Here is a 13,153-nt window from a genome sequence, read left to right as displayed (position 1 = left end):
CTTCTGTCTAGCTAATACCCCATAATTTTTTCTATTAATCCCCACATTATTCGTGGTCTTTATTACGCCAGTCCTCTGTAATTAATTTCTCTGGGTTCTAAATGAGAGCAGATTTATCTTCAGTTTCATTTAGATGTGCTTTGTCCCTAAGTAACACAACTCTTGAAAAGATAGATTTGGTTGATTTATGTGGAAATGAGACCCATAATTCTTTGCAGTAAATATGCCTGACTCTCATTCTTAAAACTCTTATTTCGGAAGATTCCAGTTGTATCCTAAAAGAGATTTTAGATGTGATGGATATTTTAGGGGGTATCTGCTTTAGATCAAGAAACTTTCACAACGCATTATTTTATTAGTAAAACTTACTAAGTATATGCGAGTGAAACTGTGAAATGAGAGCCATTCTTTTTATCATAGGAAGAAGAAACAACCCATATCTTAAGTCTAAATCTATATAAAAAAAAGAATTCCAATATTTTATATATGCATAATGGTTTCCAATTTAAAAATACTATATTAGCTCAAGTGATAGGGACCACAACCACAATATGGTGGAATATTAATATTTTAATCTTTAAAGAAGATAAAATTGACTTGCGAGTATGCCACAGCTACCTGCCCTAGGATTCTGGTGTTTTCCTTCTTCTCTGGCTTCTAACAGGTTGACAAACTATTTCGTAGTTTTAATTGCCTTATTCCAGGAGTGTCAGTAATCAAAAGAAGCAGCAACTGTTCCCTGCTTATTGGGGTGTATAGATTCATATCATTTTTTAATTAATATATTTTATGACTTTTTCAAACTTCTTTGTAGTTTCCTTCAATAAATCATGAAAGGGAGCATATGTGACATTTTTGCCCAACATAACCCTATATTTCCATCAAGTTGGCTTATTTTCAGTGTACACTTTGCTTACACATTCTATGTCTTCGTTAAATGAATGAATGTAGGGCTTCTGCAGTATTTAAATCATTTTGTACATGGTCTCTAAGTGACCTATCTATACATTTTTATCACCTCAAGCTCCAGTATTTTGATAGCATTTGTTGAGTATTCATTTGGTTATAGCAGCATATTTCCTGAATAAACATTTTGATTTAAAACTTTGTGCATTGGAGGAAAAAGTAAATATGCTTAAATATCAACCATTTTATTTCTTCTGATATAGCTTTGTCTATTCTGATATAGTTCATGCCAGTATACAGTTTAATAGCCACATTACATACTTTTACTTTCCGCAGATAAACTATGGTTTGATTCAAACTTTTGCAATTATTGAACTTCATAGTTGATATTTTATAGCAGGGACTGCTCAAAGTTTTGTATTTTCATTATAGTTAAAGGGTGCTATACACATTTTCCTCTTTCTTTGCTTGTTTTGAAGCTCCTTATGTGAAAAGTTATTATTCGTATAACCTCAACAAACTTGTGTGTGACTACAGTATTTATAAATTAACAACAGTGGTACTGTCATTCAAGCTTTTAAGGCAGAAGACATTGTCTATCCTTAGTTCTTGTTATGTTCCCCTTATTTGTAGTTTAAAAAATGCTCTTGGGCTTCCCTGTGGCACAGTGGTTGAGAGTCCACCTACTGATGCAGGGGACACGGGTTCGTGCCCCGGTCCGGGAAGATCCCACATGCCGCGGAGCGGCTGGGCCCGTGAGCCGTGGCTGCTGAGCTTGCGCGTCCAGAGCCTGTGCTCCACAACGGGAGAGGCCACAACAGTGACAGGCCCGTGTACCGCAAAACAAAACAAAAACGCTCTCAAAAGGTAAACGCTTGGTTAATAGGTCTAAAAACACTTTAAATTTCATTGGAATACCACTCCTGAATGGTGCTGTGGGCAGTTTCCATTCAGTCAGAATATTTGTCTTCAGTTTCCTTAGTTACTGTTCCTACATTGATAGGATTTCCTGCTTCTTTTGTTACGTTTATTAACCACAAGTTGAATCATTCTATTTCTGAACTCTATCAGTTTCTTTTGCATGAGTAAACTACAGTTAATTAAGCCATTTTTCCAGTTTACTCTCCTGACATACACTTGTATAACAGAGTATTTTTTCCCTGTCACATGAATTGTGCCATTTGCAAATACCATTGATATTTTTCTCTGCAATTTCTTACTTTACCACGGCCTTTATTATTTCATATTCTATTTTTAGGGGTCATTTATGTTTTTCTTTTAAATAGTTTCTCCAGGGTGAATATCTTTGATAGATTTTGTTCACGTCTTTATTCTTTTTTGTGTTAGTTGTTTTATCTGGATCTGACGCTTCTCCCCTTACTTTGCCAATAATTTTTGAAGTTTCTCATTGATACTTAATATTTTTCTTCACTGTATAATTTTTCATGTTATTTTTTGAGTTTTCTTAGGACGTGGCAAAATGTACTTCATTTATAGGAATATTCCATGTCTTTCAACTTCAGTAAAATTTATGCTTATTAATAATTTCCTTTTACTATAACACTGGCAACGGAATGAAACCAGACATCTGTTTCTTTGTGCTATCAGCATATTTAGGAATCGGCAGAACAGTTTGATTGAAATTTTTCTAAATACGATCACAGTACCTTATAGATTTTCACCTTTATTTTTTAATAGCAACATAAATATCGATTACATTTGCCCTTTAATCAAGTGTTTGTGAGTCAAGTAGACTTACCAAGACTTAGATGGTTCTGAGGAGAGACTGCATTTCTCAGTCTAGTATACGAAAAAAGAAGTTAAACTATTGTTAGGAAGAAGAAAATATCATCCATACCCGATGTCATGTGCATTCTTTCTGGTCTCCAGGATTTTCTTAATCTTTAAAATGGGGATATTACTATACTTTTCCCACCAAGCTACCAGAGAGGGCCTTTAGGAGGATTGGACGAAATAATTTGTTAAACATTTTACTTCATGGCTTATCTACTGTTAGTAATACGTTTATCCTTTTATTTATAATATATATTATGTGATAGGATTTCATAGAACTATATCATATATATATACGTATAACATATGTATATATTTAAACATTATCTTATAATGAAAACAAAATGCAGTGGCAGCTATAGATTTTGAGATGTGATTTGCTAATTTTGTGGTCTTTAATGATTTCTCCAATCATGACAAAGTACACAGTGATTAGAAATACAAACGTCATCCATTCTTTTGATAGAGTACCCAGGCTTCTGTAAATTTGGGGAAATCTCCAATCATTACTGGCTTTCTAATTCCCCTTCAAGGCAGCTATACATTAGGCTATTGTCATATTACAGTTTTCTCCCAAAGAATTGTTCACATTAGTACTTCCTAAAGTTAAAATGGCCTTGGATTTGGTCTTGCTTTCAATGGGAACTGGTCTATGGGTCAGAGATTAATTGCCAGCAGTGTTCCTAAAAACACTATGAAAACAATTTTGAGCAAAATACTCCATTTAATATAACAGATTTTTGGTGTTTGTGATAAAAATGTTCATGTTGAATCATATTTCTCCCCACTCAATTAGCTGGATATTTCGATATGTTCTGTAGATACCTCAATTTTAATATGGCCAAAAAATATCTCTAAATCTTTCCCTCCAAACTGTTTCTCTCCACTGTTTTTAATTTTGGTTACTCTATCTGTATTTACTCACTATCTCAAGCTTAAAACCTCAGAATTATCATTGACTACTTCCTTTATTCATTCCTGTAAAGTCCTTTTGACTCTACTTTCTAATGCTTCTCAAATGTGATCTCTCCCCTTCTTGCCCTTTGCCAATGCTTTGTTTTAGGTAAAGTTTACCTCTTACCTGGACTATATCTGAACATTTGATTTACCTCCCTATTCTCAGTTTTTCCTTAGCCTCCCATCCCTGGATGTTTCATTCTATCCTCTACATAGTTCCCCAAATTACTTTTCCATTATAAATTGTCATCATTTTTGTATATTTAAAGGCTTCCAATGTAAGATCATTGGCCATTAGGGAAATGCAAATGAAGCTACAATAACATACTACTCCACATTTACTAGAATAGGAAAACATACTGACCATACCAAGTGCTGGCAAGGCTGTGGGGCAATGGGATCTTCTCTACATTGCTGGTGGGAATGTAAATTGATATATCCATTCTGAAAAAACAGTTTGGCAGTCTTTTTTTTTAAGTTAACTATACACTTACCATGTGACACAGAAATCACATTCTTGGGTATTTATCTCAAAGAAATGAAAAGTTATGTCCACATAAAAACCACACACAAAAAAAAAACAAAAAAAAACAATACACAAAAATTTATACCAGCCCTAAACTAGAACAACTCAATTTTCTTTCAATAGGTAAATGAATAAACAGTGTGGTACATCAGTACAACAGAATAGTTCTTAGCAGTAAAAGGGAACTATTAATACACACAACTGGGACATGTCTCAAGGCCTTAAGCTAAATGGGGAAAAAAGGCCAATTGCAAAAAAGTTACCTAGTAAACGATTCCAGGCATGTAAAAGTCTCAAAATGACAACTGTAGTGATGGAGAACAAACTGATGATCGCTAAGGGTTATGGTTAGGTGAGGTGGAGAGTGTGACAATTAAGGAATAACATGAGGGAGTTTCTTTACGATGATGATAATGGCACAGTTCTGTATCCTGATGGTGGTGACAGTTACCTGTGTCTATATATGTGATAGAATTTCATAGTGGTATCCCCTGAGGGATGAAAGGGGACTTATAAAAGCTGATGAAATCTGTATAAGGTCTGTAGTCTAGTTACTAGTATTGTACCAGTGTTAATTTTCTGGTTTGGACAGTGTTACTTGGTTACACAGGTATATGAGAATCTCCATACTATTGCCTTTTATTTTTTAAAAAACTGCACTCTTTTAAAATTTGTTCATCTCAGGTCCTTCTGAAGTAAACTGTTGTTAAAAGAGGGGGAAACAAGGCTTCTGCTGATTCCTCAAAGCCAAGAGAGATAAAACCCAACCTCTTACCAAGGCATAATCCAATGTAAGTTGGATTATCCATTGTAAATCCAATGTAAATCCAAATTATTTTTAAACTCCGGAAACATCATTCCTCTTCGTTCTCACGAGTAGTTTCTATCGTGACCACCTGAAAACCCTCACAGCTATGCATGGGATTCCTTCTTCCACCCTCTTAGGGGCAGGTTCCTACTCACCTTTCAATACAAGGGTCGATCGCCTATTGCTTGTAGCCTTTCTCAAACCTCAGTTGCTGCTTCTCCTCTGTGCCCCATCACACGCTGTCAGACTTCTACCTGAGAACTCACCACATTCGCTGGGGTTTTTTGTTTCCTTGTTTAAGCGTAGGTTTCCTCCACTAGACCATGAACTTAGGAAAGGATACAGCACCTTGCTATTTCACTTTCAGCCCAGAGGAAACTCTACATTAGTCCAGTGAAATTACAAACACAATATAACTGAGTTCATAATTTAGCCCCCAATAAATTAATGTTTCCTGTGTTTTTCTCAAACTTTCACCCTTAGACTTTGTTAAAAGAAATATTTTTATTTTCTCCCACCCATGATTCAAGTCTACTTTGCATTGTTGTTTCTGACCTTCCTATTCTTCAGTGATTGGCAGAACTTAGTGATTTTTGGATACAGTTTTAAAAGCAACCTATGTGGATCTAATAAACATTAATGCCATCTGTGCTTTCCTATAGCCCAGGGAAATTCTATCTAGAGTTACAGAACATTTTCAAATAGTGTTAGAAATATCTACAGTCGCCTTGGAGTCCATGACATTTTATTTGCCAGATATTACGTCCATAGCATCTAATGCCTGCTGTTAATGTGCTATTATAGCCACAATTTTTAAAACATTTGTTTTATATATAATCTCTTAGGTCAAGCTCTCAGGAAGTCATCTTAGATTATGTTATTTTGATATGATAGAATCACTTTCCAGAAATGACCGTAGTGACAACATGAAAGACAATAGGACTTCGATATAGGAAACAAAAGCAGAACTAATAAATAAATTTTGCATGAAGCAAATTATGTGTTAAGTTGGACACCACAATTAGTAATACTATGGTGATGCTTACAAATTTCAAACTTTTTTTTTTTTTTTTTTTTTGCGGCACGCCGGCCTCTCAATGTTGTGGCCTCTCCCCTTGCAGAGCACAGGCTCCGGATACGCAGGCTCAGCGGCCATGGCTCACGGGCCCAGCCGCCCCACGGCATGTGGGATCTTCCCGGACCGGGGCACGAACCCGTGTCCCCTGCATCGGCAGGTGGACTCTCAACCACTGCGCCACCAGGGAAGCCCGAAATTTTAAACTTTTATTCAGCCTCATTCCCAAACATACTCCTTCCATCATCAGACAGCCAAGGTCTCTCCCTCCCTCTTTTTGACTTTACTATAGACAGCATAGAGTACGTGCAACATGAGTTTTAGTCAAGACAGTATGATTCATAGACTTTCCAAAGACTTTCCAGCCACATTTCTTACCCTAGATTATGAGGCTGTACATAAAGGCTTTGGCTGTATCTTTCCTTTGCTCCTTACACTTCAGACCCATTGGCCTTCCTTTTGTTCCACCAACAATTGGAGCTTGGACTGACTTTGGGACTTTCCACTAGCTGTTTTCTCTGCTCGGAATGTAGCTCCTATAGCTCAACACATGCCTTTTTCTGGTTATTCAAACTTTAGGTTAAATGTCACTTTCTTAGAGAGGGCTGTTCAGCCTGAAGCAGCTTTATCAGAGCCTGAAGCAGCTTTATCAGAACATGGTAGGGCCATCCCAGAACAGTTCACTAGGGCTAATGGTACAATCAAGTCTCTTTCCAACTTGATCTTCAGCAATGTTACATTGTAGCTTGAAATCATGTTTCATGCTGGGATTATTTACCTTACAGAAAACAGCCAACACTACAACCCAGGGCTTTTTTTTTTTTTTTTTTGAGAGCTGGTTATTAAACATTTACCAACATACATTGCCTCTACCACCAATCAATATGTAACTCTTTTAATTCATTTATTTTTAAATAATCGTTTGTCTTTTTAAAAATCTGCATTCATATATATGTATTTGTTTCTGGTAGAATATAAGAATTATGAGGACTGATTCGCTGCTCTCTTCAAAATGCCTAGAACAGTGCTCTCCACAGACAGGTATACAGCAAATATTTGTTGAACGAGTGAATCACCAGGTTAGACCTGTTGTTTAGAAAAGGTGAATTTGCTAACACCTAACACCCATTAGTTGATGTTTTTCCTACAAAACTTATTTAACTCTGCAAATGATTTCCTCAAGTAATGTTACATCTAATGTATGCTGTATTATTAGTTTCTTTCAAGTAAAGTCGAACACGGACCACATTTCAGGAGGGCTAGTTAGATCTGCTTTATCCTGCATATGAACTTCACTCAGAAGAGAGAACTTTTAAGTCCTTAAATCATCTAAGTAATCTCTTCAATTCTTTCATGTCAAGGTTAATAATTAAATGTTTAAGACTTCATTAAGCTATCAAGCTAACTATAAAAATGCAATATTTTAGCCCAATTGACTCGACTAAAGAACAATCCCAGATGTTATTTAACATGAAGAATAGCAGTGATCTGCATTTCATTAAAATATGAGAACTAGAAAGAGAATTTTTAACATATTATGTAAAGAAGTTGATTTAACTCTTTTTGATAAGGGAATAGTATCTTCAGTTCCCTAAAACCATGTTGATTATCATTAGACGCTGAGGTTACCTAATCTGAATCATTGCCTTTTTTTCGCCTGCATAGCTGTGAACCCATATTTGTTAAGTCACCCATTATGAAATAAAATTTAAATTCAAGTTCTCTTCTTTTTTTGACTGGATTTATCCTGCTAGTTCTTATTTATTCACTTATTTTTATCCAAATGATCATTACCTTTATGTTAAAATCTGTCACTTATTTGGAAAATTCTTTTGAAATGCTGTCATTATAATTCAGTCCTGAAAAATGTATGTTTAAATAATAAAGAAAATGCAAAATATCATTCTTTGTTACAGCTTTTTTAAACTTTACTGAAAGGTGAGTCAGTGTGATAAGGAATGTGTCAAAGGCCAAAATTTCCCTTTAGAGTATTGATAAGACTTCCCAGTGTCTTCTGCTCTCATAGGCAGAGTTAATGTGTCATTTTTATTTTTAAAAAATTGAATAATCCAAGTATTTGATGATCTTAGGGTTTAAAGAGAAAAAAATATTGAAAATCAGATATCCTGGATGGAGATTCTACTCTCTTAAAAAGCTAATTCACCTTTTATGCTGTTAACTACCTTCAAAGATGATACTGTTAAAGTGATCAGTTATGACATTGCTTTCTATTGTTCAGTGTGCACAGAATCAAATCTGCAATATAGTGTTAGAAGTGCCTTTGGGTCCTAAGGCCTGGATTAGCTGAAAACGTAAGACCGTGACTAAATGGCATTCAGTTTTATTGTTCAGCATCTGATAAAGTTGTTTGTCATTTGTTTTTAGGTCCACAGTTGCTAAAATGTTATTCTTACCTCATGCTCTAGGAGTGATGCATGGCACTAGGAAATCATTGTTCTTTATGGCAAGTCAACCACAGCACAAGGCTGCAAATAATCATCGGGCCTTTATTTACTAATATACTCTGAGAGATACTGCGGAGAATTCACATGGAAGTAGGAGGGTCCTTTACCACAGGGAAAAATAAGTCTAGTTTAGATAGGTTTAAATTCACATGGGTAATAACGAAGGGAAGAGGGAGATGACTGAAACATGAGAACAAACCAGTAAGGAGTATTTAGAGAACGATTATATCCAAACTCTGCAAACAGGGATTCCTAAAATGGAAGAGAAAATAAAAGAGGTGTTTGTTGATTGGAGATAATGGTTTTGTAAAACAAAGCTAAGTCTCTGTTCTAACTTGTGTAAAATTAGGAGCAGAGGAGTGATTAATGTATTCATGGCACATATGCCTCAACAGACCACCAGCCTCTGTGTATGGGGGACACAAAAAGGAGACAACTTCCTGACAAAATCACAGGAAGAAGCATACATATACACGCTCACAAAAAGAGAAAAAGGAAAAAAAAAAAATATATATATATATAAAAAAAACAGAAAAGAGGAACCAAATCAATAAACAAATCTACCGATGATAATAAGCTTAAACACTAAACTAAGATAAACATAAAACCAGAAACAAATTAGATGCAGAAAGGAAACCCCAAGTCTACAGTTGCTCCCAAAATCCACCACCTCAATTTTGGGATGATTCGTTGTCTATTCAGGTATTCCACAGATGCAGGTTATATCCAGTTGATTGTGGAGATTTAATCCGCTGCTCCTGAGGCTACTGGGAGAGATTTCCCTTCTCTTCTTCGTTCGCACAGCTCCCAGGGTTCAGCTGGATTTGGCCCCGCCTCTGCGTGTAGGTCACCTGAGGGTGTCTGTTCCCGCCCAGACAGGACGGGGTTAAAGGAGCAGCTGATTTGGCGGCTCTGGCTCACTCAGGCCCTGGGGAGGGAGGGATACAGAATGCTGGGCGAGCCTGCCGGTGGCAGAGGTGCGCCATGCATTCTCCCTGGGAAGTTGTCCCTGGATCACGGGACCCTGGCAGTGGCGGGCTGCACAGGCTCCTGGGAGGGGAGGTGTGGATGGTGACCTGTGCTTGCACACAGGCTTCTTGGTGGCTGCAGCAGCAGCCTTAGCGTCTCATGCCCGTTTCTGGTGTCCGTGCTGATAGCCGCGGCTCACGCCCATGTCTGGAGTTCCTTTAGGCGGCACTCTCCTCGCGCACCAGAAACAATGGTCTCTTGCCTCTTAGGCAGTTCCAGACTTTTCCCCGGACTCCCTCCTGGCCAGCTGTGGTGCACTAGCCCCCTTCAGGCTGTGTTTACGCAGCCAACCCCAGTCCTCTCCCTGCGATCTGACAGAAGCCCAAACCTCAGCTCCCAGCCGCCGCCCACCCTGGCGGGTGAGCAGACAAGCCTCTCAGACTGGTGAGTGCTGGTCGGCACTGATCCTCTGTGCGGGAATCTCCCCGTTTTTCCCTCTGCACCCCTGTGGCTGCGCTCTCCTCCGCGGCTCTGAAGCTTCCCCCCTCCGCCACCCGCAATCTCCGCCCGCGAAGGGGCTTCCTAGTGTGTGGAAACCTTTCCTCCTTCACGGCTCTCTCCCACTGGTGCAGGTTCCGTTCCTATCCTTTTATCTCTGTTTTTTCTTTTTCCTTTTGCCCTACCCAAGTACGTGGGGAGTTTCTTGCCTTTGGGGAAGTCTGAGGTTTTCTGCCAGCGTTCAGTAGGTGTTCTGTAGGAGTTCCACATGTAGATGTATTTCTGATGTATTTGTGGAGAGGAAGGTGATCTCCACGTCTTACTCCTCCGCCATCTTGAAGGTCTCTAGGTTGTTTCTTATATATACAGGGATCAAGAACAAGAACACAAATGAATATGTAACTATGACTACTGTGCACTGTTTTGTTTGCTTTTCTTTTTTAAAAATTTTATTAATTGTCAGATCAAACAGTACGTCATACTGGGAAAATTTCGTTAGTGAGGGTACAGGTTAAGTTGTCTGTGGAAAACTAACGATGGCAGCAATTTGTTTCTCACTCTCTGCATTGAAAGGTGGCGTTCATTTCCTCTCTCCTTGAAACTGGGTTGGCCCTGTGACTGTTGAGTCAAAAAATGTAGTAGAAGTGACACTGTGCCAGTTCCAAGAGGGTATCAGCTCCCGTTTCCTTTTTGTTGGAATGCTTTCTCTGGGGTGAGCCAGCTGTCAGAAGTGGACACCACCCCAAAGCTGCCATGCTATAAGGAAGTCCAAGCGGGCCATATCCTTATATCATTTATACGTTATGCATTTGAGTTGAGTAGGCTCCTTATTTGGATGTTACCTTTAAAAAAAAAAAAGAACAAATATATCTTATTTATTTTCATTAATTTTTACAATACACATTTATGGAGTGCAATTAGAGATACAGAAGTAAAAGTATATTTGCCTAGAAGGAATCCGTATTGTGATTACATTCTGAGAGACAAGAGAAGTGAACACCCACAAATAATAAAATATTACAGGTGATATGACAGAAAAATGCACAGTGTACAAGTTGGGACACTAAGCTAAGAATGCTAATTCTATCTAGAACCATGGCGTCTACTATACTCTTTGCATATTTTACTTTTACTATTATTATATTATATGTGCATTATTATTAATAGTAATAACAACTCTCCAATTTTTTAAAGTTTATTTTTATTGAAGTATAGTTGATTCATGATGTTGTGTTCATTTCTGTTATACAGCAAAGTGATTCAGTTATACATATATTTACATTCTTTTTTAATATTCTTTTCCATTATGGTTTATCATAGGATACTGAATATAGTTCTCTGTGCTATATGGTAGGACCTTGTTGTTTATCCATTCTGTATATAATAGCTTACATCTGCTAGCTCCAAGCTCCCACTCCATTCCCTCCCCCAGCCCCCTCCCCCTTGGCAACCACAAGTCTGTTCTCTATGTCTATGAGTCTGTATCTGTTTTGTAGATAGGTTGATTTGAGGCATATTTTAGATTCCACATATAATTAATATCATATGATAGTTGTCTTTCTCTTTCTGACTTATTTCGCTTAGTATGATAATCCTAGACCCATCCATGTTGCTGCAAATGGCATTATTTTGTTCTTTTTTATGACTGAGCTACTCTCCACTTATTAAGCACAAATCAAATGCCAGGCATTATGTAAGTGATATACTACCCTGCTTCTACCTGAGAAAGAGACAAGGAATTATGAATGATATGGTTCTAAAATTTTCATTGCAAACAAGTCTCAAAAGTAGTATGGCACTTAGGTAACTCAATTCGTCAGGGAAAGGAAATAACTAGATTATAAAATAGGATACCTCTTCAAAAAGCAAACTCATCAATGATAGTACCCTAAAGTGTTATATATGAAGATAGAAATATTTAAGGTTTGTCCTTGATCTCTTGATGCTAACGTCAGAAAGGACAACATTGTGTTCCAACAAAAGTTCCTATTATTCTTCTCACTGATAGAAATACATGTGGAAAGAGCTTGTCTCATTAAGGCAGATCGTATAATAACATACAACTGCTAACAAATGTCTCTGAGTAGAATCTCTCTTCTGATCAGCCTTACTGAAGGCGATAATTTGTAATCTCAATTTAATTGTTTGCATGAGGATGAAAGTATGAAAATGTGACTCTTGAAGCACTTGAAAATAATTTGAATCCTTTAGTTTTTGAAAGTTCACTTCAAATTTGCTTTGTTTTCTCATAGATAACACAAATATAAATCTTTAGCCTAGCACTTGCGGAAATTATTTCAAAATTGGAATTAACAGTCTGAATTCAATGTATCATACTTAAATTGCTTCATTCATAGGGTTGAGTTCCAAGTCCACCACTTTCTAGCTATGTGTTTTCATGCCAGTCATTTGTCTACCTCACATAGGCCTTGTGAAGATGGAAGGAGAGAATACATGGTGGTAGTTTTCAAAGAGACTTCAGCAGAGACACCCATTCTTTAAATCACTGCTTACTAAGAAACCAAATACGAAAAGCATATAACCTTAGGGTTACTTGAAGGACTTCCAGTCAGTACAGTTTTACAGTTTTAATGTATAAGAAAGAGATTTGCAACAATATAAAATCATTTTCTTGGTGAATATCAAAGAAGAAACTTTAAGTTCAGTTATATTCCTTTTTCATCTTTTCTTCCCACAATACTGGCTAACATCAATTCCTACATATGGTATGGGCTTCAAAATTCTCTATGAGATACGTGTCTAATTAAAAATTTAAAAATTAAAAATCATCCCGTGGAGAGGAGAGATGAGCAGGGGTAGGACAAAATGAATGAATAGATAGGAATGTGTTAGGTAGCAAATTTGTTGTAGATGTTACACAGAAAAAATCTCATTGTCAAATAAGTTTGAAAGACACTCAGTGATTAGGTAGTCAAATAGATTTCTTTATTGCACGGGTTCTCAGAGCCTTAGATACTGATGTGCACTGTGATTCTCCAGGAAATGGTATTATTCTTCAAAGTTAGGCAGCAAACCACTGAACTTTAGGAAAGACAGAAATGTGTTTTATTCATCATTTTATCCCCAGTGCTTCCTATAATATCTGACACATAATCGACCCTCAATATGTAACAGTTGATTGAATTGAAATTGTT

The sequence above is a fragment of the Monodon monoceros genome, unplaced genomic scaffold (genome assembly GCF_005190385.1).
Source record: "Monodon monoceros isolate NGI ecotype Baffin Bay Population unplaced genomic scaffold, NGI_Narwhal_1 Super_Scaffold_3, whole genome shotgun sequence".
In the NCBI taxonomy this organism is placed as follows: Eukaryota; Metazoa; Chordata; class Mammalia; order Artiodactyla; family Monodontidae; genus Monodon; species Monodon monoceros.
The sequence above is the reverse complement of the archived record's forward strand: the minus strand, read 5'-3'. Positions refer to the sequence as shown.